This window comes from Gracilinanus agilis, chromosome 3, assembly GCF_016433145.1.
Source record: "Gracilinanus agilis isolate LMUSP501 chromosome 3, AgileGrace, whole genome shotgun sequence".
In the NCBI taxonomy this organism is placed as follows: Eukaryota; Metazoa; Chordata; class Mammalia; order Didelphimorphia; family Didelphidae; genus Gracilinanus; species Gracilinanus agilis.
The window spans coordinates 200,355,576-200,377,267 of NC_058132.1; positions in this window are offsets into that span (position 1 = coordinate 200,355,576).

Consider the following 21,692-nt stretch of genomic DNA (forward strand, 5'->3'; position numbering starts at 1 on the left):
CTCCCACAATGTTCTCAGCTGTCCCAGGGTCCAAGATGTTGGTAGGGACCACAAACTCCAGTGGGTCACTCCAATAGGGTGTCACAGGCCTGGAGGTCAACCCTCCAAAGCTACTGATCCAGACCTATTTGTAGTTCCTCAAATGCAGTCCAAGTGGGGTTTCTCCAGTGAGATCAGAGCACAAGCTCCTCCACCAGTGGCAAAAACTCCCCACTGTCCCAGAGTTCAAAAGCCCTGTGACCTTTCAGCCACATTCCAAAAGCCCTTAGAATGTTCAGCTCAAGCTTACATTTTCCAATATACTTTTCTTAATTTTTCACCTATCTACCTTGACTTATTCCTTATTACATTATTAACTTCTGTTGGTTTATGTGGGTTTAGGGCAGGTTTTAATGGCAGGAAAAGTAGCAGGCTTCTTCTCCCCAGGGTGAAGAGTGGTTCTTCTTTGGTAGAATACATTTCTTTCCTATAGTGATCACCATCCCTATACCACCCCTCATGGTCCTCTGGTAAGTCCACACTGTCATGAAGTGGAGCTTCAATCCTCAGAATCCTCTTGTAATGGCACTTCTCTATTGGTCCAAGGCAACCTCTTAAATCCTTAGAAGGTCAGAGCTGAGCCACACCATCCTAGCACAATCATGTTTTTCATCAGAATGTCCTCTGCGCCACTAACACTTCCAGGGTCCTATCAGTGTGGCATCTCTTTCTTGGGCCCATCTTCTCCCCCAAACCCATAAAGTGTCAGGCTTCCTACTCTACTGAGGAAGCTAAGAGTCACTATGAATAAACTGTTGGACTTGGAGTCAAGAAAAAATCAGGTCAAATCTAGCTTCAGTTACTAGTTATGTGACCCTGGGCAAGTCATTTAGCCTCTCTCAGCCTCATTTCCTCATCTGAAAAATGGACATAATAATAACAACTTCCTCAGAGTTGTTGCAAAGATTAAATGGTAAAATATATGTATTTTTCAAAGCTTAGAGCAATATATGTATTATTATTATCATTATTACCAGATGACTGCACATTCATGTTCAAACTGTTCTCTCTACTACCACTCTTGAGTGTTGTTGTTTTATTCCTTATGTTCTATCAGTTCTAAGACAGAAGAGTTGCAAGGGTTAGGCAATTGGGGTTAAGTGACTTGCCCACGGTCACACAGCTAGGAATTATCTGAGACCAGATTTTACCCGACTTCTCCTGTGCAACTCTTCATTGGTAGTATGTTGTAGCCAACTCCCACTTACTATGTATCTTCTTGATCTTTGAGTGACCTGAAACATTATTTTTAAAAAGTTTTTAATGGCATATTTGTTTTATATCCTCATAATTTTCCCCAGTATCATTCCTTCTTCCCTGCCCAGAAAGCCAGCCTGTATTTTTTAAAGACAAAAAGGGAAAAAAAGAAGAAAAAACACAAAAATCAACACAACTGATCAATATATCAGGAAAATCCAAAAAACTGTACAATATACAATACCTAGGGACCTCCCACCTTTGCAAAGGGGTGTTTAAGGGAAATTTTCTCATATTTCTTCATTGGAGTCATGCTTGGTTTTTATAATTTGTTACTTTAACATTTGATTTTTGTACCTGTGCATTTCTTTCCATTTATATTATTGTAGTCACTGTGTATATTGTTTTCTTGTCTATTTACTTCTCTTTGCATCAGTTCATGTTAATCTGTCCATGCTTCCCTACATTAAGCACAAACATTATTTCTTATACAATGATATTCAATTAGAGGCAGCTAGGGAGTGCTGAACATTTTTCATTGATTATGGATTTTGAGTAGAAGCCTCTGCAATGTTTGGGGCCTTGGTGTAATCAGTGTAGCAACATCCTCAATAAAAGAATATCATTCTTTAGAAGGTACCTTCTAGTTTGGCTCTGTGATAGATATTCCCCCTGAAAATGGCAAATACCCTTGGTGAGAATATCTTCCTTCTTTATACCTTGTTTAATGTTAATAATCAGAGACACACCAAGCAAAGTAATCTCTGTTGTTATATCTTTCAGGAAATTGTATGTAATTTTAATATATGCATGGGAGATACCTTGTCCAAAGACAGCCTTTAAGGCAGAATTTTATTCCACAAAAAGTTTCTTATAGTCAGCAAGCAATAAGCACAGTGGGGTCTCGGAACTTGTATTGTTTGTACCTTTCAGTCAATTTTGTCATGGCAATTATGTGGTCTCATACTGAATATAATGTGTGAAAGCCTAACTGTTCCCTTCTCATGTATTGCATAGTTTTCTCATAATGATTTTATAGCAATAGTAATATATATGTATATAAACTACCTATTGAAATTATTTTCTCAGTCACCATTTTAGGGTAACAATGAAATCTATCGTTTATCCAAGATATTGGTATCCTTCCTTCTTTCAGTTTTTTTTTTTTTTTCAAAATGGCATTGCTTCTAAATTGTGTCACAGTATGGATCTCTTTTCTCTAGTCCAGCTATTTCTATTGGATCATAGATTTAGAGTGGAAAGGATTTCTCATTTCACAATTAAGGAAATTTAAACCCAAAGAAATTAAATATCTTGTCCAAGGTTATATAAGTAGTAAGTGACAGAAATAGGACTTGAACCCAGGTCAATTGACTATAAATTAAGCATCTTTTCCACTAAACTATGCTGCCCCAACACGGTTGTTATTGATATTCTTATCTTTGTTTTCTTTGTGCCATTTCTATTTCCTCATAAAACATATCATGTTAGAGTCCAAATTTAGTGGCTCCACTTGCCATTGGTGGGGAAAAAATAGATTTATCTGAAGTCTTGGCAGAACTTTTCCATTTTCATGATTGTTATCCTCCTTCCAGTTTTATACATAAATGTTCTTAAGATGATCTGCCAAATATGATCCTTCACCAAACTTTCTATATTTTCCATTCCACCATGTCTCATTTTTTCATGTGTTATTACACATTTTCCCCACACTGTATGATATTTAATCACCCTCTGTAAGATTTAAATACAGGTTTCCATCTTAAACCCATTTTGCCTTTAGCTGCCACATCTTTCCTCTAAACAAGGTGATAAGCATTTGCTGGCTAAGGTTCTTTTTTCATCCTCCTTTATGGAAATTGATGTACATCAGTTAATTTTACTTGGGAAAAGTTGACTGTGTGAATGTCTGCTCTTTTATCCATTTCCCTTTTTTCTACCTTTAAGATTTGTTCAAATAGGTAATGTTGGAGCTACTACAATGATATGTCACGACATATGATCTCATTTTTTATCCTTTTTTCTAATTAGGTATTGATTTTGATCTTTTTCTCTAATAAGTCAGTGGTCTTATTATACATAGGCTGCTGATTAAGAAATGACATTCAATCAATTTTGTTTCTTGTGAGGTTGTTAAATGCTCACTGAATCCAGCACTTCCTGACTCTTATCTCAAAGAAAATATTTAAGATACATCAGAATACATTTTTTGTATCTTTTGTCTTCTCTTTTTTTCATCCCAAACATTTTTTGTCATTCTTACCTAAGCTCACCTTTCCATTGAAGTTATTATATATTAAAGCATGTGTTAATTTATTTTAGTCTTATCAAACTCCATAAATTTTTTTAAATTTCCTGCTTCTCTGCAATAGATGTTGGGCACATAAAGGGTACTTTTCTTCAGAGCAGTCTTTTGGAAAATCCTTATCAAGGACAGTATAGTTCAAGACATTCCATCTCCAGATTCTGGGCATTTTCACTGACTGTCCTCCATGCCTGGAAAACTCTCCTTTTGTTTTTCCCCTACTGACTTCCTTTTCTTCTTTCACATCTCAGCCAAAATTCCATCTTCTACAGCAGGGGTTGGCAACCTTTTTGGCCATGAGAGCCATAAATGCCACATTTTTAAAAATATAATTTCGTGAGAGCCGAACAGTGCTCACAGTGCGCACTCCTGTAACAGTGTGCACTCCTGTAACAGCGCCTGAAAAAACACTGACTTTATGGCTCCTGCAGAAAGAGCCATATCTGGCCTTCAAAAGAGCCAGATATGGCTCAAGAGTCATACGTTGCCGACCCCTGTTCTACAGGCTACTTTTTCTAATGCATCTTTTTTAATTGTTTATTTTATTCCAGCAATAAATTTACAAATAAGTTTTCCAAGATTACATGATTCATATTGTCTCCCTCTCCTCTTCCCTCCCCCTTCCAGAGTTGACAAGCAATTCCACTGGGTTATCCATGTACTCAAAACCTATTTCCATATTATTCATTTTTGTAAGAGAGTAATCTTATAAGAGCAAAACCCCAAATCATATACCCAAATAAACAAGTGATAAATATGTTTCCCTCTGCATTTCTACTCTAACAGTTCTTTCTCTAGATGTGGATAGGATTTTTTTCATAAGTCCCTCAGAATTGTCCTGGATCATTGTATTGTTGTTAATAAAAAAGTCTATTACATTTGATCATTCCACAATGTTTCAGTTACTGTGTATAATGTTCTCCTGTTTGTGCTTATTTCATTCTGCATCAGTTCATGTAGGTCTTTCCAGTTCTTTCTGAAATCATACAACTCATCATTCCTTATAGTACAATAGTATTCCATTGCCATCATATGCTATAATTTGTGCAGCCATTTCCCAAATCAAGGGATATACCTTCATTTTCCAATTTTTTGCCAACCACAAAAAGTGCAGCTATAAATATTTGTGTGCAAACAGATCCATTCCCATTTTTTTTTATCTCTTTGGGATATAGACTTAGTAGTGGTATTTCTAGATCAAAAGGCATGCATTCTTTTAAAACCCTTTGGTCATAATTCCAAATTACCTTCCGGAATGGTTGGATCAATTTACAACTCTACCAGCTTTAGTGTCTCAATTTTGCCACATCCCCTCCAACATTTATTATTTTCCTTTACTGTCATATTGACCAATCTGCTAGATATAAGGTGGTACTTCAGAGTTGTTTTGATTTGTATTTCTCTAATCAAGAGGGATTTAGAACATTTTTTCATATGCTTATTGATAGCTTTGATTTCTTCCTCTGAAAACTGCCTATTCATATGCCTTGACCATTTGTCAATTGGGGAATGGTTTGGTTTCTTATAAATTTGATTTAGTTCTTTTTGTATTTGAGAAATTAGACCTTTATCAGAGAAATTTGTTAAAATTTTTTTTACTAGTTTGTTGCTTCCCTTCCAATCTTGGTTACATTAGTTTTGTTTGTACAAAACCTTATTTAATTTAATATAATCAAAATTATTCATTTTACATCTTGTAATGTTCTCTGTCTCTTGTTTGGCCTTACATTCTTCTTTTCTTCATAGATCTGACAGGTAAACTAAACTACTTTATGTTCAACTAATTTACTTATAATATCACTCTTTATGTTTGTCATATACCCATTTTGAACTTATCTTGGTGAGATGTTGATCTAAAACTAATTTTTGTCTTGCTATTTTCCAATTTTCCCCAGCAGTTTTTGTCAAATAGTGAGTTCTTATTCTCAAAGCTTGGATCTTTGGGTTTATCAATCACTAGATTGCTTAGTTCATTTCCCTAATCTATTCCATTGATCCACCCTTCTGTCTCTTAGCCAGTATCAGATTGTTTTGATGATCACTACTTTATAGTACAGTTTAAGATCTGGTACTGCATGCAATTCATTTTAATTCTAAGGTCTTTCCTCTGTTATTACCTCAAATTTATCTCATACATGATTTGCTTATACATAACTGTTTGCATGTTAGTTCCTCCATTTAACTGTGAGCTTCTTGAGAACAAGTCTTTTACCTTTCTTTGTAGCATTTAATTAATTTTTTATTGACTGACTGAATGAATGAATGAAGATAATCTAGTATGCCTTGAAATGAAGTTTCTAGTTGCCTCTGGATGCATAAAAAAGACCAATTCTGCCAACATCAGGGCTTCTCTAGTAAGAGACTATGAGCCAGTCTTCTATTTAATGGCCAATATCATAGAGTCATCTGATTTTATTTATAGAGAGTATCCAAATTGACATAATAATAATATTAACAATAACATTTATTTAGCTCTTAATGATTTGCAAAGCATTTAAAAATGTTATCCCATTTTATCCTCACAATAACCCTGGGAGGCAGGTGCTATTATTATCCCCATTTTACAAATGAGAAAACCTAGGCTGAGGGGGGATAAGTGATTTGACTCACATAATGAGTAAATGGCAAGGGTAGAATTTGAAACCATGGTCATACAGCTAGTAAGTATTTGAGGTCAGATTTGAACTCAGTTTTTCATGACTCCATAGTCAGGGTTCCATCCATTGTGCCACCTAGCTGCCTCTATGGCTCAATTCCTTCAGTAGTATGTTTGATTGTAGGTTCTTGGAGAATCATTTCACATGTGGAATGCCAGCAAGTAAGTTAAGGTTTTGGAAGGTTTCCTCACCATTCTACCCCATCATTACAGAAGTGGCCACGTAGGATAAAGGGCCATTTTGTATTTTTCTTTGTTTTATGGTGAATTGATAATTAATTTATGAAATTATAAAATAAAATGAAAAAATAAAATAAAATTATGAAATTATAAAATAAAAATTTATTTAAAAAATAAAACAAAAATTATAAAATATGAAATTATAAAATATGAAAATATAAAATTATAAAAAGCAGGCACACCAGGCTTTGAGTGCTCAACAAGAAAGGCCACTATTGTTAGAGAGAAATGAGGTTACACTGTAACCATATAGGGTGTGGGGACAAACAGCACAGAAAGCACAAAGACAAGTGGTAAGAGGGGTTCGAAGGCAAACAATGTAGGGTCAATGGAAGAAGTGGTTAAGTAAGGCAAGTGGCATGAGGAGGATGGGGAAGGAGAGGGGGACAGAAAATCACTTGGTTAATCATGGATTAGAACAGGAAGCACTTAGCAACATGAACCAGATGGAGATGGAAGAGAGTTAAGAAGACAAGAACTTGAAGTCTCATTTTTATAGGATTTGATAGGGAATAGACTAACTCTTATCTGTGCCACCTTGGGGTTAGTTCACTAAGATATCCAAATCATCTCAAAGTTGTCAGTAAAACTTTCAAGTTTTTTAAAGTCCATGGCATCTCAAAATGATCAGCACTTTTTGGTGTTCTGCAGGTATCTGGAAATTGTCTGGGATTTATATATCACAGGATCAGAAGTCTTGACAACAGTGTCCAGGTATCTTCCTCTGATTCTGCCTATATTAGCACAATGTGATTTTTTGATTAATATATGATACAATTTGTAAATTATATTCTTTTGATCTTTGGCATGGTTGGATGTGACTTCCAGGTTCTCCTTTGCAATCTTACTTTCTGATGCTAGCCTTTTATACCACTCTACTATACTGACCAGAAGAGGGAGTTGTCAGGAGGACTGGACCAAGATACAATGTTAATACAAATGGGCTGCCACATCCAAAGAATTTATCACGTAGCAGCTTAGCCTGCTAGCAAAGAGCCCCTGTCCTCACCTTGACTGGTCCTTGGAAAGCAGATAGAGTCTGTTGCTAAGTCTAGACTCAAGACCTTTCCAGTTGATAAAACCCACCATTGCTTGCTTTCTACTGACACCTCCAAGAACTCAGGGGCACCTCCATACCACAACTGGACTAGGATTTTGTCAAGGTAACAGATAGTAGCTTAGAAAACTAGATGATACTAGACAAGGAGATAGTGGATAGTGTATCATAGGCTTTGAATAATAGATAGAAGACGAGACAGTCAATAGATTGTAGTAATAAAGCTTAAATTAATATAGAGCTTGACAGCTCACTATGTGCTTTCCTCATAAAAACCTTCAAGATGGGAGATGCTTGCCCAAGGTCACATAGTGAGTAAATGGCAAGTCCTAAATTTGAAAGCATCATTTCTCACTCTAGGTCCAGTATTCTTGCATGTTTCCTTTCTCTATTATGGTAGATAATAAATAACCAGATAATAATATTAGCTCATATTTATGAAGCTCTTTAGTTTATAAAGTAACTCATAGCAACCCTGTGAGTCACGTTTCATTTCACCATCTTATAGATGAAGAAATTTGAGCATAGACATTAAGTGACTTTGAATTGCCCAAGGTCAGAGAAGCTAGTAAGACTTAGAGTTGGAACTCAGTCCCAAGCCTCTGAACTCAAAGTCCAGTGTTCCTTTCAATTCATCACATTCCATATTTGGACAGATGCACCACTCATTTGTTTCCAATTCCACCTGTTATTTTAAGTAGTTTTTCTGAATGTCCTTTGTGTTTCTGAATTCTTATCCTGGAGTCAAGGTGGTCAATTAGAATCTGGAGCTAGAAGTTAGGAGACTGTAGATCTTCTACTGACTAGATAGATGATCTTAAGCAAGTCACTTAAACTCTCTGTTTTCTTCTGTAAAACGAGGATATTAATCATGTGAAGAATTGGTACTTGAGTCTACCATGACATTGCATGTTGATATTCTCCAGTTTGCAATCAGGAACAACTTTTTTCTTGATCCATGCCAGGAAAGACGGCATAAGGATGCAAGCATTTGGGAAATATTATTAAGAATATTGAGAAGGGGCAGCTGGGTAGCTCAGTGGAGTGAGAGTCAGGCCTAGAGACAGGAGGTCCTAGGTTCAAACCTGGCTTCAGCCACTTCCCAGCTGTGTGACCCTGGGCAAGTCACTTGACCCCCATTGCCCACCCTTACCACTCTTCCACCTGTGAGACAATACACCGAAATTAAGGGTTTTAAAAAAAAAAAAAAAGAATATTGAGAGCTAGGCCTAAAGACAGGAGGTCCTGGCTTCAAATTTGGCCTCAGATACTTCCTAGCTATGTGATCCTGGGTAAGTCACTTAACCCCCATTGCCTAGGTCTTACCCTTTTCCTGTATTGATTCTAAGATGGAAAGTAAGGGTTTAAAAAAAAAAAGAATTTTTCTCATTTTTATTGTTAATTCCTTTTTTTTCCCTTTCAACTAAATTCTCTTACTAATTCTATACTATTATTTTTCTAGACCCCAAGTTGGCTGTTTCCCTCCCCCTCTCCACACATGCCTGAGGACATTTCTCTCATCACCCACCCCTTTGCCCAGCAGCCCAATGGGAGCACTTTATCCCTCCCCTGTCTGGGGTAAAGTGGGGAACTCACATGTAGTGTGAGGGTTGCATTTGGTTTCTAAAAGGTTTGCCATCACTGTTCTAGACTATTAACATAATTAAAAACTTAATTTTAATTTTAAATATCTTTAGTTTCACACTTATCAGAAAATATCACCAATTAATATGAGCCCAAGTCCAAGAGGGACTAGTGCAGGCTGAACCATACATAGGTAACAAGGATTTTGCTCTCTTTTCTTCTTCTTTCACCAATCTCCTTGGTCCCAACCACTTCTGGATGCATTTGGGAAATTCATTGTAATTATGTTGTTATAAAATTTTGTTGAAGCACAATTCACAATAAATGATAGAACATAGCTTGAGGAAACGAAACACTTGCTTCTTTATTCTTAAATAGAGGTTTCCCTTTAGATGTTTAGATGTTTAATTTCAAGGTCCATTCCAGCCTTCAGAATCTATGATACACCCATTACTTGCAATCACTCACAGACTGGCAAAATCATAAATAGTTATGGCTAACTAGAGATAACCCAAATGGTCCTCTTTTTCTGCCTCCTTTACTCATTGAAGTCAAGTTTGCAAAACCTGAATGAATATCTCAGAAATACCATATAAAGGGTTTCATTGTCTTATTTACATATTGAATTTATTACACATGAAAATAACTTTATGTTTTTAGTTCCAACATGTCTATATGAATGTTTACTGATATTTCCACTGATTCTGAATAACTCCATAGGTTGTTTTTTTCCCCCTATGTATGATCAGTTCTGAGAATTCCCATTCCCAGTTGCAAGAAACTTCTTAATAAAGTGTAAGTTCCAAGAGGAAAGGGATTATATTTACATTTTTTCTCTCTCCTAGTTTCTAGTGTAGGATCTACAAATAGTAGGTACTTGATAAAAAGATTTCTGATTTGCATTCAAATAAGAAAGTTTTAGTCTATGGCTGGAAAGCATGTAATGCCGTCCACATAGCTAATGTTTATATGGACTTTAAGGCTTGAAAAGAGATTTTATGCATAGACTCAGTTTGTCCTCACAACTTTCTGAGTTAGAAATCGTGAGTATTATAATCTCCATTTTTCAGATGAATCAATTGAGTCTCAGAGAAGTTAAATGATTTGCCTGTAGTCAAAAATAAGTGTTGGAATTAGGACTTGAGTCTAAGTCTCTACTAACTTAAGTCATGCTCTCTGCTATTCATATTTCCTTCTTGTAAAAGCAAACAATTCAAATTCCTTCTACTCTCTTCCCTGTCTAAGAAAGGATACCAAGTCTTAATCTGTTGCTAAATAGCTATGATTCAACAAGTTTTTATTGAGTAGCTAATATATGTGGACCATTCATGCTCTCTAGTTTCAAGAGGATTATAGTCTAGTTTGAGAATCAACACTAAAAGATGGGGGACAATTTGAGAACAACAGATGGCAATGGATAGTCATTATGATAGGTGCAATGGAACAACTGCTCAACTCAACCCCAAAATGAAAAATAACACAGAAAGGGGGTAAGGGTGGGGCATCTAGGTGGCTCAGTAGATTGAGAACCAGACTTAGGGAAAGGAGGTCCTGGGTTCAAATCTGACCTCAGACACTTCCCTGGACAAGTCATTTAACTCCCATTGCTTTGCCCTTACCACTCTTTTGCCTTGGAACCAATATTTAGTATCAGTTCTAAGACAAAAGGTAAGGGGTTGTTTGTTTGTTTTTTAAATAGACTAAGACTTAGAACTATCCCAAAATGTAATACTCAAAAGCAAGTGAATTGCCATCAATGGAAATGTGCAAGCAGAGGCTGACAACTATTAATCAGGAATTACCTACATGAGGTAAGGGTTGGACAAAGTGATCTCCCTTCCATCTCAAAGCTTCTGTGATGCTAGATTCACTAAGAACAGAAAGATGGGGGAAATTGGTGAGGACTGGATTCTTTGGGACTTGAGCTTCAAGAATATTTGTCCAGACCTTTCTGCCCCTTTGGTTGCCATAAGGGAGGGAGTGAAACAAGGATTCTAAATCTCTGGCTCAGGCTCCTGCCCCTCATAGCCTATAATGGGAATGATTTGCCCTTCCAATGAAAGAAGGAAAGAAACCACACTAAAACTAAACGTTGGGGACAGCTAGATGGTTCAGTGGATAGAGAGTCAGGCCTGGAGATGGTAAGTCCTGGTTTCAAATCTGGCCTTGAACATTTCTTGGTTGTGTGACCCTGGGCAAGTCATTTCACCCCCATTGCCTGGCCCTTACTGCTCTTCTGCCTTGGATCCAATACATAGTATTGATTCTAAGATGAAAGTTAAGGATTCTTAACCAAAAACAAACAAACAAATAAAAACTACAGGCTTTCACCCAGATCCCACTCCTCCCCCCTGCTCCTGGCATTGTCTCCTCAAAAGCCTCCTGGAATCTACAGAAGTTTTAAGTTATGGAAATTATGGAGCAGACATATTTTACAAGAACAACCAAGTGACATGGTAGCCATTAACCAATTAATGGCTGGACAGGTGCCAACAAATGATGGGGGTAATTATTATGGGGTAATTACCATATCATTACAAGGTAAATATAGGGTTCAGGCTGTCATCCACCCCAGAGCGGGTAACTGGGAATTCATTTTGTTCCTATTAAGTATAATTATTCCCCAATTTCTGGAAACCTGTGATTTCCAATATAATTACAGGGTATTTTCCAAATACATCCAGGAGGCACTGGGGACGAGGAAGTTGGTGGCAGAAAGAGAAAGGAGAGTGAGGTAGTAAGGGGGTGATGTAGGTGAAGGTAGTTGGCAGGAAGCTCAAACTCCTAGAACCAAAATTTGGAAGCTAAATCAAGTGGAAAGGCAGAGGGGAAAGGAATCAAGAGAGAAAAAGGAAGAGAGATGGAAAAGTGTTCATGGCTAAACGAGTTGTGGCATGTTTGTAACAGAATACTACTGTGCCATAAGAAATGATGGACAGGTTGATTTTTCAAAAAACATGGAAAGGCAGGCCTAGAGACAGGAGGTCCTGGATTCAATCTGGTCTCAGACATTTCTTAGTTGGGTGACTTTGGGCAAGTCACTTAACCTCCCATTGCCTAGTATTTACCATTCTTCTGCCTTGGAACCAGTGCTTGTGTTTTTGTTTTTTTAATGGAAAGACCACATCTAAAGACAAAGACCTTTAATAAAGATCTACATTATGAAGAGTGAAACTAGCAGAAACAAGAGAAAGTTTATATACAGAGACAGGAATATTGTTTGAAGGATGACTTGTGTAGGTCTACCTCCAGTGAAAGAATTGATGAAAAGAAATAACCAAGACATAGTTTTATATATATCCACATCTTTTTGTCAAATGATGTCTTCTCTAATGGAGGGGGAGAGTGAGAGAGTTACCTGGGTATTTTAATGACACAGACAAATAAATAAACACATTTAAATAAATAAGAACAGAAAGGCATTCATGGAATCATGAGAACTTCTCTGCTTCTCTTATTCTGATTACCTTGGAGACAGCTACACTAGGCGGGTCCCTCCACTGGCCTGGGACATACCCAGTGCTTTGTAGGAGTAAAGAGATACAGACCGTCTTTATAGAATCATAGAGTCACAAAATCTGGAGAATTGGAAGGGGCCTTAGAGATTATTGAGTTCAGTCTCCTTTTCCAGCTAAGGAAACAGCCCGAGAGAAATCAGAACACACGGGTTTTAATCTTCCATGAAACCTTTTCCTAACTTCCTGTTTCAAATTGATCTTTCCCCTTGGCCCTCATAGAGCATTTCCTTCGCAATTCTCTAATGCACTTTTCAAAGAACAAATGGGGTTAAGGGAGAGTGAGCATGCCTCACTGTGCTCAAATGATCCAATGGTATGTACATGGAAAAGTTTGGGGAGCCTGCTTCCAGAGGAGCATGATGGGGTGTGATAGCAGTACCTTGGAGAGATTGGAATGTAAGTGCAGAAATTCTATAATTGATCCTAATGTTGAAGAGATGCTTTGACGGACTATAGAACCAGAACAAGTAGGAAGGTGAGGTTCCTAGCTCTTGATGAAGGATCTTTCCAGATTTTCCCTCATTGGTAAAGGAAAACAAGTAGTAGATCTCCTGAAGGTTGGAGAGGGGCCTCAAGGGCTTTCTCATCCATCGATGACGTGAAGTACTTGGCTCTGTTATTGCTTCTGTTTGTATTATGTTCCCGTTTTAGAATGAGGGAGACTGGAGATGGCAATGATTGTGAGTTTATAAAAGTCGGAAGAGCAAGCCACCAAAAGGCATGCTAACTTTTTCAGTTAGCCAGTCCAACATCGACGTCCCCAAGGAATGACCTTTGGAGAGCCAGACAAACAATGGTGGAAATGTAGACTCAGCCAGTAGCTATGCATTTTGGAAAGTGAACTTGGTAGCTCTAGAAACTGAGTTTAGTCTGAGCTCACTTTCCCCAGGGACTGAGGTGGCTTAGGGGGAGCCTGTGCCTCCCAGGTGTTAGGGAGGGATGTTTATATTTCTGTGCTTGCTGTATCTTCAAAGTAAATATCCCCTTAGAAAAGCTAATTGATGTTAATTGGTTAAATGGAACTGGGGTGTTGATCATTGGCAGTTAACAGTAGGGGAAAATACCAGTCAAGGGGATTAAGTTGATAGCTTTAGATAAAAGACACTTCTAACCTCTTGGGGGTATCTCAAGAACCCTAAGGGAAGGGGAAATTGTGTGGGAGAGTGAGCCCAGATCAACTGCTCCAATATGGTAGCTTTAAAATTGTAGTTTTTGGTAGTTCATCTCTATACTGCTACCAGTAATAATCAATGTATAGTGTATAAACTACTTTCCATATTTTATCTCCTCTGAGCCTCATAGCTATCCAGGGAGGAGGTGCTACTACTGCCTGTATCTTGGTGATAAAGATAAAGACTTAGAGAGATTAAATTACTTTCTCAGAGTGAAGTAGCAGAAGTGGAATTTGAACCCATACCTTCCTGATTTGGGCCAAGTCCATTACACTATACACTTAACTCCTGTCTCCTCTAGATTTCAAATTCCCAGCCTCCCTCTCCCACCAGAATCCTCCCCAGCACTTTAGCACAATATTCTCTATATAAGCAGGTACTTAATAAATGTTGCTTGATACTTTGGCTCAACCACTTGTGACCTGAAACTATTCATTTAACCTCCTCAAATGAGATATTTGCAAAGCACTTAGCACATGCCTGGCACATAGTAGGAGCTTTAGAAATGTATGTTCCCTTCCTCCTCTCTCTTACCCTTTCTGAGGGTTAGTTGTTTTCTTTCACTGTTAGATTTGTCAATCTCAGAAGGCTCTTCTGGCTCAAACATTTTCTGGCTCTATGCTTAAGTGGTTTGCTGGAGTTCACAGAATACAGAGTGAATTGGTGGCTATGCCTAACCCTCAGGGTTCCTGCCCTAGTGTTCTTTCCGTGACACTGTTCTGCCTCTACTACTCTTGTATGAAAAATAGTGCTGGCAGCCCACAAAATTTCTAAACATAATCACAGTAAGGTCAACGGAGGTGCCTAAAGATGTCCTCGTACTCCCAAACTTAAAACTTCTCAGGCTTGACAGTAGCTGATCCGATGTGAAGCTACAGACAGAAAGCTGATAAAAAAGAAGCATCCAGTGTTACTCAACGATGGCATTAGAAAATAATGTCCCAGCTACAGAAAATTTAAAACTTTCAAGAGGGAGCAATCGAGAAGCTACTAAGATACCAATTTTCATAAAAATGTAATATATCACCTAAAAAGAGGACTTGATTCCAATAAACATTTAAGCCCAAATCATTTCCTATAAATCAAGTAGCCAATCATTGAGCCCATCTAAGACATGCCTGTATCGGCACTTTGCCATTAAATCAAGCACTGAAATTCTGCTACAAAAGTGTATTGCTAAAATGTAAGGGGAAAAACATACTTAAATCTAGTCAGTCTTATTGGTTGGCAGTCCTTTTGACTCTATTATTCCTCAGGGCCTCTTCTGGCCCTCCAGCCTGCCGAGATGACTTCTAAAGTCTCTTTCCAACTCAGTCCTGGCACCTTCGCCTCCCAGCTTCAGAGCGGACTTTATTAGAGTATAGAATGATGGCAGATAAATGTAGTTCTAGAAAGGGAACTTGGAGATCCTCTTGTCTCAACCCACCATAGGTAGTGACAAAGTCTATGATCCCAAACCCAGCATTCTTCCCAGCATATTATGATCTCGATCAATTGGGGGGTTGATTACTTTGTCTCCATGGCCTAGGAAGCAAAGGAATGAAGTATTAGATAACTGACGGGGGACCCCGAAGAATCTGAAATGGACATCTCCCCAGTTCTACAAGTTCAGCAATGAAAGAAAGAAAAGCCAATGCCTTCTCGATCCCTAAGGCCTGAACCCTGTCCATCAGACTGTCCTGTGGAGGTAGGGAAATGAGAGTGGCTACCGGGAGAAAGGAGGTAGGATATGTGAAGTGGAAGGATTTCAACCATGTAAAAAGAGAATTAGATTTAGAGCACAGGCCCTGGAAAGTTACCAAAGCCAAGTCTTTGGGGGAGAGGGGATGCCCTGGACCTGTTTCATCTCTGAAAGTACAAGAGGTGAGGAACTGAAAATAAGCTTCCAGGCTTCATCACCTTGGCTGGGGTCTGCCCCTTCCACAGCTCTGCCAACCAGCCCAGCCAGAGAGCGTCCAGTGGCATGTCATCACTCTCCCACATCCCTGGCTCTGAAACAATCCAAATCTATCCTCATTTTCCTGACAACAGCTTAAGCTCTGCCTCCTAATTCTCTCCGTCACAGGGCTTTAGTTTAGGAAGGAGAGGCCAGACCCCAGAGACTATCCCCTTCACCCCCAAAGACCCCAACTCAGCCAGGCCAGGACCTTTTGGCGCTGTGTCTACTGACCTCCCTGGTGTCCCTGACCCACACAATCGCCTCCTCTGACCCTCATATTGGGAGGTGTCAGGTCTGATCAAGCTGAGCCGGATGGGTGATGAGAGAACAGGCCAGAGCTGGTCAGCACAGAGGAAGCTGTGTTCTAGAGAAGGAGAGGGCATAGCAAAAGGCTGGAGGGAGTGAGGCTTTCCCACAGAGAAGTGTGTGCATGCAGGGACCAACGGGGAGATCTGGACCAGGTGCTCAAAGACAAGAAGGTAATGATGCATTAGGAGGATGTGTGTATGCCCATGTATGTGTGTGAGTTGCCATCCAATTCATAAATGCATACTGTTATCCACATAGAGGCAAATGCTTTTGCCGATTATGTCATAGAACTACACAATCCCAGAGCTGGAAAGGGTCTTAGAGTTTTATTTAGCGCAGCCCTGACTCTGATAAATAGTTATCTAGCCTCTTGTTGAAGACTTCCACTACCACAGGAGAAGGCTCATTCTACCTTTTTTATTCAGTTGTTTCAGTCATGTCTAACTCTTCATGGGTCCATTTGTAGTTTTCTTGACAAAGGTACTAGAGTGGTTGGGACAGCTAGGTGACTCAGTAGTTGGAGCATCAGGACTGGAGTCAGGAGGACCTGGTTTCAAATCTGGCCTGAGATATTTCCTAGCGATATGACCCTGGGCAAGTCACTTAACTCTTTTATCTATCCCTTACCCTTCTATTTTAGAGTTGTTATTAAGACAGGAGGTAAGGATTTTGTTTAAAAAGATACTGGAATGGTTTGTCATTTTCTTCTATAGCTTGTTTTACAGATGAGGAAACAGGAGTCAACAGGGTTAAGTGACTTGCCCAAGGTCACACAGCTACAAAGTCTCTGAGGTCAAATTCGAACCCAGGACCTCCTGTCTCTGGGCCTAGCTCTCAATTCACTGAGCCACCTAGCTATCCCTATCATGCTACTTCTAAGACTACTTCAAATTGTTGTTTAATGTTTCAAATATATGTTTCCTATCTTTCCCAGAAAAGTCTGCAAGTTTCTTGAGGTCAAGAACAATGTAATATACTTCTTCTCTGAGTACTTCCATCCCCATGTCCAGCACCAGCATTGGCTGTAAATTCAATACCTGAAAATGCTTGAGAATTGATGATGGATTAATGCCAATAACAGTCTAGGCTGGTGATGGGCAAACTTTTTAAAGAGGGGGCCAAAGGAAAGGAAATGCTCATCTGTCAGTCTGTTTCTAAGGCAACTCTTTTGAAGTTTCATTGTATTGTATCCTACTCATTGTATTCGTCAGATAAGGAATAATGTTGCACAGCTGCATAGAATATTTGAGGGGGCTGTGCTGCATCTGGCCCACAGGTCATAGTTTGCCCATCACTGGTCTAGGCCAAACAGTGGCTAAAGCAAATGAGTTAGCCCTCACCCCTAAAAAAGAAAATATACAGGGGCACCTCAGTGATATAGTGCATAGAGCACCAGGCTTGGAGCTGGGAAGACCTGAGTTCAAATCTGGCCTCTGACACTTCCTAGATGTATGACCCTGCACATGTCACTTAATTCTGACCGCCTAACCTTTGCTGATTTTTTTTTGTCTTAGGATTCATGCTAAGACAGAAGACAAGGGTTGAAAAAACAAAAAAGTAATACAATGTACGGTACAGTCCAAAATCAAATATTACTAACTTTCAGATTATTCACTATCTAGAATTATTATAGCATTGTGGCATCAGTGAAAATCTTGGTACTGCTCTTTACTCTCTGTACGACCTTGGATAAGTTCCTTAATATCAATAGGACTCGATTTCATCATCTATAAAATTAGATGAGTGGGATTAAATTGTCTTTGAGATTCTCAAACAGCTATAAATGATCTAAACAAGTAACCCCTAACTTTTTTTGAGTATTAGGACCCTTTTTTTTTAAACATTAAACAATTTTCAGAAAGCCTTCCCCACCAAACATATACGCAATAGTAACACATTCACATTGTATTTTGTTGCATCTAAAAGTGACAGTATTTGATGCATAGAACAAGCATTCTTGAATTCCTTGCAATAACTTCAAAGTCTCTCAGGGGTCCAAAGCCTCCACTTTGGGAACTACTGATCTGCCCTACTTCTCCCCTACATTAACATGGATAATTGAGGGCTGACTAAATATGGTCTATATGACAATATATAGCATGAGGGCTTCTCCTATGGCCCCTTTTAGCTTTTTTTTTTTTAAACCTTACCTTCTGCCTTTGTATCAATTCTTTTTAAAAAAACTCTTACCTTCTGTCTTAATATCAGTTTTTAAAAGCCCTCTATGTTAGTATCAGTTCTTTTTTTTTTTTAACCCTAACCTTCTATCTTAGATTCAATGTATCAGTGCCAAGGCAAGCAAGAGTTAGGCAATCAGGATTTCATGACTTGTACAGAGAGTCACACAGCTAGGAAGTGTCTGAGGCTAGATTTGAACCCAGGACTTCCCGATTCTAGGCCTTTCACTCTATCCACCATGCCACCTAGCTGCCCCAAAGTCCTATCAACTACTCCCAGATCCATGTTACTCATTCTTTCTCAGTCTACAGCTTATGAGCCTCCATTTCCACTAAGCCTGCTCTAGAAAAAGCCAGAATGAAAAATATTTACTAAAAAGAGAAGGCAAGGAAAATATCAAGGAATTGGATCAAGCAGCAAATATTCTTAATCATTTTTTATTTAATTTTTTTTTACTTATAAATGTTTTTCCATGGCTACATGATTCATTCTCTCCTTTCCCTCTTCCCTCTCCCCTCCCAGAGCTGACTCAACAATCATTTCGTGAACCACCACCTGCCATTAGAATGTTTCACTCTCCATTTTCCATCAGCAGCTCTGCTCAGTTTTGCCATCATGCCACAGCTAGGATAAGCTCATCACTGGAAATCTCCTCATCATGCAGCTTGATTCAGCTTTGATATTCAAAACTTCCTCAGCATAGGTTCCTTGGAACTCCCCACAAAGCCTTTCTCTATAGAAGGTTCAGAACTTTTCGGCCAGCTCTTCACTTTCCATCAGTGTTTCTGCTTTGTTTCGGCTTCCCCCATTGTCTTGTCCCTGCCCCAGCTACTCACTGGTGGTCCCCTCTATCCTTTTGAGGTTCATTTTGTATGTTTCCTTCTCCCATCTGATGGTAAGTAAGCTCCTTGAGAACAGAGATAGCCTTTCTTTTTCCTCTTTGTATCTCTAGCACTTAAAATAGTGTCTGCATGTAGTAGTAACTTCATACAGGTTTGCTGATTGAGTAAATGACCCCATCTCCCAGGAGAAGCACAGTTAGCTCCTGAATAACCACTCTGGACTTATCCTGCTGTCCCCACAATATAGCAGAGCAGCATATATCAAGTCATTCACAATAGGGTATGAGGTTCACCCAGCAGTGGGTATCTGGGTGCAAAAAGCCTATGAGTCTCTTTGGAAATATAATTGAAGATAATGCATTGAGTTTTTATTAGCTAATCTCATTGGGAGGAGATGGGGTAGGGATAGAGGCTAATGCAAGCTAAGAATCAGGTCTTTCTAGAACTGGATATGGTTTGGGGGTCCAGGAGTAAAGGAAGGAGCCTGTCAAAGGAAATGTCAATGTCAAATTTCAACTACTCCTAATTTAGTCCAGACTCCATACTCAGCCCCATTCTCTAGCCCTCAATTCTCACTTCTTCCCCTTAAAATCTGTCCATTTCCATCATAGTCTCTTTATTTATGGGTTCGGGGAGGGTTGAAGAAACCTGGGTTCAAAATCCTGCCTCAATCACTGAAGGCTGTGTTACTTGGGCATCAGACCACCCAGTGCCTCAGTTTCCTCATTTCATGAAAGAGAGCTGATGTTGGCACTGAACTATGGCTGGTAATACTAGACTGTAACTATGTCACAGAGTTGTTCAGATAAAAGGGAATCAGTGGATGTTAAGTGTGGCATGATGTGGGGAGAAAGGGTAGATTCGTCCCTAGCCTAGCCAAGCCTCCCTCATGGGCCTGTCCCCCTCCTGTCAGTCAGCCAGGGAGAGATGGGCAACCACACCTTCCGGCTGTCTGGCATTAAGAGGCATCAAGGCAATAATTGCTGGATCCAGAGGATTTATTAAATTGGATAAATCCTGGCTGCAGCCTCTCTTTTAGGCTTTGAGTGGTGTATGTGTGTGTGTTTTCATAAGGGCTGCAGAATAAAATAATTGCATAATTAGTAAGGAATTTGTCACCTTTCAAGGGAGAGGCTTTTATTCCCTGCAGAACAATACTCCCTCCCCTGGGCTGCCTTTTAGTCTTTGTTGCTGTGATGAGAGAGGAAGGGAGGGGGCGAGACTGTAGGCAGAACCCCCATAGACTCCCCTGGTCGTGCAACAGAGAGGTCTGTTTTCCATTTTGAGTTGCTAGGGTCAAGTACCAGAGAAGGCAGCATAAACGAAGAAATATTTACATCCACAGCATTGTCTAATCTCTTACCTGTGGAGCTCAGAAAGCTTCAGTGGATCAATCAAATAAACAAACATTTATGAAACACCTACTGTGTGCCAGCTATTCAGCTAGGTACTGGTGATAACAAGGATTAAACAATCCTGCCTTCGAGGTGGCATGGAAGAAAAGTGGATTGGAAGAATTATAGATCCCATCCAGGTCAGGTGAGAAACTCTAGAGCAGTGATTCCCAAAGTGGGCGCCACTGCCCCCTGGTGGTGCTGCAGTGATCCAGGTGGGCGGTGATGGCCACAGGTGCATTTATCTTTCCTGTTAATTGCTACTAAAATTTTTTTTAAATTAATTTCCAGGGGTGCTAAGTAATATTTCTTCTGGAAAGGGGGCGGTAGGCCAAAAAAGTTTGGGAACCACTGCTCTAGAGGTTATTCTGACCAACTCTCACTCTACCTTGAGGCAATAACTCATCCAACCTAGCTTTTTTAGAGTGATTCCCTGAAGATTGGGGAGTTCTTGAAACATGCCCGCAGCAAGATATTTGACTCCCTTGTCACCCCCAGTAGAAGAGCAACTACTACCTTTAAGGAGAATTTTAGCTAGGTGGTACAATGGCTAGAACACTGGCCCTGGAGTCAGGATGACCTAGGTTCAAATCTGGCCTCAGATGCTTCCTAGCTGTGTGACGCTGGGCAAGTCATTTAACTCCACCTGAGTTTTCTCATTTGTGAAATGAGCTGGAGAAGGAAATGGCAAACTACTCCATTATCTTCACCAAGAAAACTCCAAAAGGGGTCAGATGTGGTTGAAACAAGTCAACAACAACAACATATATGTATTAAAAAGAATGCAGGATCAGAAGGCATACATAGTCCATAGATTTTCAACCCGTTTTGTGTCATGGACCCCTTTGGCAGTCTGGTGACTCTTATGGATCCCTTCTCAGAATAATGTTTCTAAACACATAATATAAAATGCATTGGATTACAAAAGTAAATAATTTTTTTGGAACATAGTTATAAAAAACATTATTAATACAAGTCCCCAGACCCCATGGAAATGTATGGCCTTGAATAAGCAATTCTAAGATAAAATTCAGTCTCTGCTGCTTGACATTTATTTCAAGCTCTTTACAATTAAGTTCCTACCTCTCTTTCCAGGGAGATTATATATTACACCCCCTCGCAACATTCTACATTCCAACCAGACTGACCTTCCTGCTGTTTCTCATACAGAACATGGCACCTCAGTGCCTTTGTAGAAGCTGTGTCCTTGCCTGGAATGTTCTCCCTCTTCATCTCTGCCTCTTGGAACCCTGAGAGCCCTT